At 36.9% G+C, this 9,017-nt stretch overlaps 1 long non-coding RNA gene across 1 annotated transcript; it reads right to left on the bottom strand.

Moving 5' to 3' along the window:
• Positions 1–2,127: 2,127 nt before the first annotated feature.
• On the bottom strand, positions 2,128–7,541 carry LOC132079840 (uncharacterized). The gene is made up of 3 exons (XR_009419471.1): positions 7,394–7,541; positions 2,529–2,641; positions 2,128–2,293 (listed from the first exon to the last, which is right to left on the bottom strand). It is a non-coding gene; the product is annotated as an uncharacterized LOC132079840 (long non-coding RNA).
• Positions 7,542–9,017: the final 1,476 nt, after the last annotated feature.

Below are 9,017 nucleotides of genomic sequence, written 5' to 3'. Positions count from 1 at the left end.
ACAGAGTTCTTTGATCTAATTCAAGCTAGCCAAAGAGATAAGAGAAACAGATTGATACTGAGCTATTCTGAAGCTTGGGGAAAATGAAACAGATATAAATCAAAGAGCAAATATTGTCCTCTGTGATTCTGGCTTCTTCTGCAGGAGTCTCATGCATTATCACCAAAATACATGTTTGAGGTATATTCTTCACACTTACTTGAAATTTTCTAATTTAACACAGTTGGTAAAAACAGAAATAAATACAGAGCAATAATATAACTATGTCTGACTGTTGAACAGCATTTGATTGCTCATTTCTCCTCATCTCCTAACCAGGGGAGTTCTTAGAGGAGCCTGGGTCACAAGACTACTTCATGAGACTGACCCAGATACTGAAATTATAAAACAGTGATTAAAAAATATAAAGCAAATAACTAAAAAGAAAAAAAATCCTTGTTTTATTGTTCTACTGAAATGGAAGTGGTAACTCCATGTCTGAGCATACTCTGGAATTCAATTCTTTGCCCCAGTGTACCAAGAGAACCAGGTGTGAACTGGACATTGGCAAAATTAGTTTGAAAATTCTTAAGTCATAATAATGCTGTCCAGAGACAATATTTTAACAGGAATATCAAATAAAGGCATGTAAATAGCTTAAGCTAAGGTCAGATAAACTAGGAAAAGGATTAGATATTGTCATCTGTGCTAGGAAAGGACTAGACTTAATGATCATGGCTCTTCAGTCTTATTTTATCCATTGATAGAATCATCCAACCATAAGAAAGAAAAAGTAGTAGTTGGAACAAACCAGCCATAAGAAAGTAAAATTCTGTGGGTGAGATGCTGTAAAAAAGACCACTAGAAGAAACATCATCATATTTCATAAGTTTTCATGAATATTCAGTACAATACGAAATTCAGTAAGGAATTACTCAGTGGTGCTCTGGGAATAGCAGAAATAGTTCTGTAAGTATTCCAGGAGAAGAACAATTTGGCATGCATTATGTAAAAGAAACTTCAAGTAATCTTTTAGTCTGAAAGTACTGGCAGACTTCCAAGGATCAAATATTTGGGTAAAACCATGTGCCTAGGGACTAATCAAGGGTATACTTCTAGTGATAAAATCTGACCATTGTGAAGACTAATTATTATAGACAAAAAAAAAAAAAATAGAAATGCAATTCACAAGGCTGTGAATAAAGAACGCACAGATTTATCTGCTTATGCAAAGGACAATTTTTCTTACATATATAGACATTAAGTTAGGAAAAATGTTGGTATATACTTGCAAGGAGATAAAATAAGGACTGTGATGCAGACTGTATAATTCTTTTTGACATATATGACTACACTGCATTTTGAGAGCTGTTAGTGACACAATTGACATCATGATAAAAGCATAATGTTCTTCTTAGAGAGCTTGGCTTTCTAGTGTGTAACAAAGAATACAATGGTGTTAAGACATCTTAATGAGAAAAAGAAAACATTTCTGTCATTATGCCATAAATACAGCATCATCATTTTTAACCTCCAAAAGCTTCTAGTAAATCAGTTAATGGCTGCTTTGTAAGGAATTGGTGGAACAAATAAAATTATAAGGAAGTTTCCAGCTAAAATGATCCTGATACCCAAAGTACTTAAATTCGCCCATTTTTCTTCAAGAAAGAAAGAAAACAAGCTAGCGAACAAACAACAACAACAAAAAAAAATCACCAAAACAAAAAACAAACAAACAAAAAAAAAAACCAAAAAACCAAAAAGTAAAAACAAAAAAAAAAAAAACCAAAAAAACCCACCCAACCTCACTCTAGATTGCTAGATTGTAAAGGATTTAATCTTGTTCCTCTTCAGTTCTCAGCAGTTTTAAAAATAACACTAAGTACATACTAAATCTTGAAACTTATCTGTACTGGAAAGAATCAAGATCCAGTCAAAACAGTCTCAATAAATTTTCCCTGATCAATTCCTGACAGTGCACACTGAGCAACCCTGAACAGAAAGGTTTAGCCAGCTGGAGATCCTTTCCATACATGCAAAAAGAGATGGAACTGGACCCTTGAAAAGAATCAAGCCTGGCACATGTGGTAGTCACAAAAGGTCACAGGACAAACAACACAATTAAATCAGACATGAAGTTGAATTATACATGAGATTACTTTAATCTTGGTGTTATAAGAGCTGTTGTGCAGTGTCAGGCCAAACAGCTTTGAGATTTGCCAGTAGGGCTTGTCCAGAGAAGAGCATGGCAGTGACAGTGTCTGTATGTGTGGGCATGATCCTTGTATGTCTGAGCAGCTGATTGCACGTGGAGCTAAAAAATAAAAGTTATTGAGGATAGGATTATGGCTTTCCTGAGGTTACAACAGGCATGTAGCATCCCCCAAGCCCCCCACTTCCTGCCTCTCTCTCATGCATCATAAACACAGACCTAACTAAAATACAACCTGCAGGTAAATGATCTGATCTATCACATTGTGGTTGTGACATCCTGCACTACAATATGGCACCTGTACTGAGGACACCACAGAAATCTGGATTTTACATACCCCTGATGGGGAGGAGCATCAGTCCTCAGATGACCCCATGCACTGTTTGGTTATGATGTCTCCAGGTAGGAATGGCTGGACATAAATCCTTTGTGATGGCAAAGTGCTAGAATCTGTATCAGCAAAACCAAAAAAAAGGTTGAGATCAAAGTTTTATCTTTAAAGGGACACTATTTTTCAGTCTGAGGACTCTCATTTATGTTTTTCTATTTCTTTTACTTTTTTTTTGTAGTGTCCAGTGGAACACATATCGGAGCTGGGTATAAATGGTGTCACCCCTTTAAAATCTGGCAGCCTCAACAACTGGGAAAAGCATTTTGAATTACAATTCCACGAATTTGCAATACCAACAGACAAAAAAAGAAAAAAATTGTCAATGATGTAGATATTTGCTACTCAGGAGGGCAGATGGCAGAAATTCCCTACGTTCTGATATAGTGGCAGCCCAAGAGACCAGCTCCTCCTCCTAGAAAAATTCGATATTATAGGCAAGGTAGAAAAACACAGTAATTTTGATAGAAAAAAAAAAAATTTAAGATCTTTTGGATCTATCAAAAATATCACAAACCACTTATCTCTTACCATCAAAGAGTGCAAGAACCACTCTGTGTTTTGTGAAGGTTTTCTGGAGTCAGAAAGAGGATTGAGATCCTACCAGAATGAAATTTATTGACTTCTTAATCCAAAATATCAAAATGTCTTTTCATTTTGAAAATATCCTTCCATTTCAGTCCCCTTATGGTTGTTATTGAAATAGCTAGGAAAATGATATTTTAGATGAAATTCTTTGTTCTTGGTTCCTCATCAAATTACACAACATTTACACACGCTTCGTACACAAATATTGGTATAATTAATAGTTACTATGATTTCTCATAAGGGTATATGCTTAGATCTATTAACTTGATTTAATGATAAATTAACATGTAAATTAAGATAGGTCTTAGCTACTGGGCTCTTACAGTAGTTCTCTCCTAGCCATAAGTATTGATAAAGAAAATATAGACATTAAAAAGAAATCTAAGTAGAGGAAAAAGTCAGTCCTCAAAGTAAACTGTACTTCCCTAATATAATGCCTTACTCATGGGGCATTTATAATCAAAGAATAACAATGGCAAAGAAAATTACTACATATGTGAATATCTGATGCTGAAAAGAAAACTGATTGATAAGAACAATATTGAGACTTAAAATCACCTAATCACAATCAGTAACTTTTAGTCTGTAATCTGCCCTACTGCCAAATGCATAGGAAAAAAGCCAAAATTGCACTAGCTCATTCACAGGAACATGCACCTGAGAATCAAAACACAATGGCAAAAGCTTCAGGGTGCATTACTTTAAATATTAAATAGATAAAAATTAAAGTATCAGAAGTCCAGACAAAGCTATATTATGCTCCAAAAGAACTGAACTTTTGAACATTTCACCTTTTTATACAGAGTGGTTTGCTTTCAGATGTGTGAAAAGATTTTCCTCTGTCAGCAACTATTCTCCTCTGAAATAATTTCTAATGCTCCACTGGTAGAGAAGGTCAAATACTCACACTGGGGAACCTGAGAACTGTAGCTTGTCCCTTTAACCTTTTCCCCAAAGTTTTTGGTCACACCAGAATCTTCTGTAGCTACTTTTCACCATCCTGTAAATAACTAACTAATACCACTTACCTGTCTTTTGACAATATTTCCCAAGTGGAAAACATAGAGATACAACACTGATGAGTGTCACCAAGAGAAATAGAGTTCAAAATTATTTTTATTGTACCAATAAATATACAAATTTCAAATCCAATAATTTTACTCAAAATATAAAACCTGTAACTGCCTGAATGAAGTTCTCTCTGCTGATAATTACAAATGTGACACATAGACCGTGTCAACATCACCTTTTTTTCTAGACAGCAAGCTTTTTAAGCAAGCTGCCTCAGAGGCTGAAGGACTTTGAGCTCAGTGTGGGCAACAGAGCTTCCTAAATGCCAGGACATGCTGTCAACAACACCTGGGAGAACCCACAGTGAGGTTAGCAAGACATCTGCACACACTTTGGTCACACTGAACAACATGAGCAGTCACAGATAGCTTGCAGCTCCTATCCCTCTAAGCATCAAACTTGTCCTCTCCATCACAAAATAAACAAAAAATAAACCCAGCAGTGAATTATAAAGTGTGTGGGATTGGTGACAGCCAGAAACAGCTTGTTTAAGGACCAAAAATTAGCGTATTGTTTGTGGCACTTTCTGGAAGAAATATTCATAGTTGTCAATCACTTCTGATTGTCTTAACAACCCAAATGTATTAGAGATTGGGAACTAAAATATTTAAGCAAATCAGAAATGGAAGTGCTATTCAAAGCAGTAAAATACCGTGACTAATGTGTCCTTTGCAAAGAACATCACCTTCAGAAAAGGCAAAAAAGGAATCAGAGATACACAAATTGATTTTATGATCATTATTTTATGCAGAAGGACATGAGGGCCCTTTGAAGCTGAAAATTATTCTAATCAAACTATTATTACCTGTTTCCATCCTAAATCAATTTCCTCCTTAGGCTTTAGCTGAAATCAGTGAGGTAATAGACATCAGACATGCAAATTCAACAGGAGAGAAAGTTCATAAGCACTTGTTCCTTAAAAAGATTTATTACAAATGTTTTTTCCCTGAAAGCCTGATGATGGATGTGCCAAGGTTTGTAGCTGTGTCTAATAGGGGTGGACAATGTAAAACATAAGAAACAGTGCCCTTTCAGATGAAAGGCAAAGAGCCAAGCTTAAGCTCTTGGAAAATAATTACAGCTCATGTACAAAGACAGCTACAATTTACTTTGTTATTGTATTAAAATGTTAGTAAAACCACTTTCCCCAGGAAAAAAAAAGCCCAGCAGATTAACAGATCCTGGATTCTAACAGAAGCCTCTAGAGCAATGTGACAATCCAGACAGGCAACCCTCACACTCAGTGTACAATAATTTCTCTTGAGGTGAATCAGATTAATTTGGAGGTTTTTCTTTCTGTAAAAAACAAACAAACAAAACCACCAAAAACACCACATAACCAACCAAACAAACAAAAATCCCAAACAAAACCCACTTACTATTATCAACATAATACAGGGTAAACATTTTTTATCTAATTGAAATTTATCATGTAACAGGCACCAGTATGCAGAACAGAACCCATGGCAGGTCCCCACCAGCACTTTTATAATCTGCAGGCACAGTCTGAAATGACCTTGTTTCTAACCATAGCTGCCTTTCTAGCAGAAAACTTTAGAGTTCTGCTGGTTTCCTGGGCAACTATTAGTAATGCAAGAAAGATACAACATAGAAAAAATTACATTTTACCCAATCCTGTTTCCAGTAACTGTTAATTCCCCTCTCATATCAAAGGGAATTATACAAAAGAATTTTTCCTCCCATGTCAAGAGTAACAGATAACACAAAACTTTACCACAGTAAAGGCCATTTCATACCTCTTTAACCATCACATCTGATACTGCCTAGACTACTACAAAACAAGTGTTAACCTTTTCAAGAAGTTTTCTGCTTTTCATCTGTGCAGGTAAGCACTGTTGTGTTTCTGGGGAGATCAAGGCAGGGAGTTTAAGTAAAATGCAGATACTTCTCAAAAAGCTCTTAACCTTTTTGTCACCATCCTCATGTCCTGCTCTAACACATGGCACTTCAGCAGTGGGGAGCAAAAAGCACACTTCACAAGAGGCAACTCAGCAGGACTGAGGTGGCAACTTCTCTGTTTATTCTTCCTCATTATTATTCTTATACCAAGTGCATTTAGTTTCTGCACAAATGTCACACTGATATCCTCTTTTCCCCCAGTGCTGGCTCTCACAGCCTGCCTTGGCTGCTTGTAAAGATTCACCTTCTCAACAAGGATGTTACACTGAAAAGGGAAACGACTGCTGAGTTATGAAATCTATGTGGGTTTATCCTCTGCTTGGCAGAGTCAGCATTTACACGGACAAGGAATATTTGGCCACATTGTAAAGCTTTCACCAGACCTCAGAAAGAAGCAGAACACCTTAAAACTTACAGATGAAAGGAAACATTATGTGACAACCACAGCTGTGTAAAGCAGGGCAAATTCATCTCCCCACCCTCCCCCAAATAAATAAAAAAATAAATGAAATCGAGGATTGGCAGAGAGTAGGAGGAAAGAGTTAAAGATAACAAAGAAAGCAAAGATTAAGTGAGTCTCTAGCATGAAATGCATTTTCAGCCCTTTACTGACAGATCTGAAGAGGGAAAAATAGTATTTATGTTGCTGAAGATTGTGTTTACAGCAAGATGAAAGGGACAGAACATGGAGCCACAGCACACTTTTAAATAGAAAATAACATACAAAGTTCATTAGGTTTTTATAGAAATTACTTACACTTTCTATATAATTTTCCATCTATAAACTAGAGATTTACATTTCAATCATCCCTCTATATCTCCAAAAACATTTTCATATTGTTAAAGAATATGTGGACAAATCTCAAGTCATTTTTCGGAGAACAAAAACCAAATGAAGCATCCAGTCTATTCAAAACACTGAATCTTCACCCACAGACTTGTCTGTTTGTGCAAGCCCATCCATTAACATAATTTTAACTGCAGACTAATTGAGCCAAGCCACATGTAGTCAGCAATAGCAGAGTACACCTACACTTTCCATTTCCAGTGAATCAGATGCACAAAGCCTGGAATATTACTAGCAATCTTTAATAAAATGCACCAAAGAAAACTCTGTGGCTTAGTGATATCACAGAGCAGTTAGAGTTTTCAAAATGAAAGTCTAGAGAGAGCATAAAATTACTCCATGAACATGGAAAACAGAAGTGGAAAGAAATAAATTGTAGCAAACTGACCTTCCATGTACCGAGTCCAGTGACAAGCAGATCCTGAAGGCACATGCAGCACTCTCAGAAAAGATATTTGCTTTGTCTCTGCTTTTAACTTAGGACCTGCAGTTGTCCTCACACATCTACAGTGCAGTGCAGGCCAACACAGAGAGGTCTGAGCTGGCTACAAACAGGTGAGCCCTGTTTGCTGCAGGATAAATGCAGGAGAGAGGTGCTGATTATCAAACTGCTTACAGCTGCTGGGCCCTGTTGGCCACCCCTCTGTGCCAGGAGGAAGCAGCAGCCCCCAGCTGTAAGGTTTGACTCCTCAGCCAGCACCAAACTCTGCTGTGCAAGCCTGTGCTATCTAGAACTTCTCAACAAACATTGTGCTGTTTGTTATTTTTCACAAGGATCCATCACTGGTAACATGAAACACTCTCATCTTTCACCTTCCTATTCTTGAAACAGTGTCTGGCATAAATGCTCAATTACAAAGCAGCCTTGAAACATAACTTGAGAGGTTGAAAGTCAAATGAAGAAAGCAACCAGGAGTCATACAAAACCATCAATCATTCAATCCAGAGTATTTGAACATTTGTATATGAATCTGTATAGTAACTCCTGTAAACGCAGCCCTTTACAGAAGGAGCATAGTGTAAATTGCCAACACATATTTAGAACTTTACTGGTGTGAAAATACTGTACAATAGCTTCAGCAACCTTGCTGTCATCTCAGAGACACAGTCAGTTTTGTATCACTGGGGAGCACACACAGAAGATGAGATAATCATCCATTACTCCTTCCTCTAGCTAGATCCTCCAGTTTTAAACAAGGGCTGTGGACAATTGCCTTATGAAGACAGGTTTAGGCTAATTCCCACCATCTTAACCCAACAAACAGAAATTACTGTTCCAATGATCAGATTGGATTTGATCTTTAGCTCTCACTCAGAAGTGCTGCCTGTAGATGTAATTTGCAGGTCAAAATTGATGACAAGTGCAATTTTGTGTCCTTTAACTGTATAACAACTTTGGGTTTCTGACTACACCCATTCAGATGTCCAATTGACAAATTCCATTTAGAAGTAATTGTGATTTTAAAAAAGGGACTAAACCACAAAAACATGCTCAGCATTTTGGCATTATCCATATAATTTCCCTATGGCAATGCTATCCAAGAGTGGAAGAATCCCCATTTTGATGGGCTAAGATAACTAACTAAAGCTCTCTGATGAATTTTCATTCAATGGCAACAGTTCCATGGCCTGATCTCCACCTGTGCCTCTCTTTTTTGGCAGTTGTGGCTTATGCACTGAACTGACAGGGCAGAACCAAGGACTTGCACATCAATTCCTCAACCACTCTGCTCCTGAAACTGAACACAGACCAGACAAAGAACATTTCTACCTTGCTTTTTAAATTTTCTTACCAAAAATGGTTCCAAGTAAAAGCTAAAGTTTTGTGACAGTAGTTAAATAGTCCAGGAAAAGCATTATCAAGCTGTTGAAGGTTTCAAAACATCCCTAAAGGAGAGAAAAATAGTACTGGGTTATGGGTAGAAGACATTTTTTTTAAAGAATACAAATATTATCGTTACAAACTGCCAAGTCTGTGGGATAAAGAGCCCATACAGGGAAATTCAGTCAGC

This window comes from Ammospiza nelsoni, chromosome 15 (assembly GCF_027579445.1).
Source record: "Ammospiza nelsoni isolate bAmmNel1 chromosome 15, bAmmNel1.pri, whole genome shotgun sequence".
Classification (NCBI taxonomy): domain Eukaryota; kingdom Metazoa; phylum Chordata; class Aves; order Passeriformes; family Passerellidae; genus Ammospiza; species Ammospiza nelsoni.
This window is presented reverse-complemented; position numbering and strand designations above follow the sequence as displayed.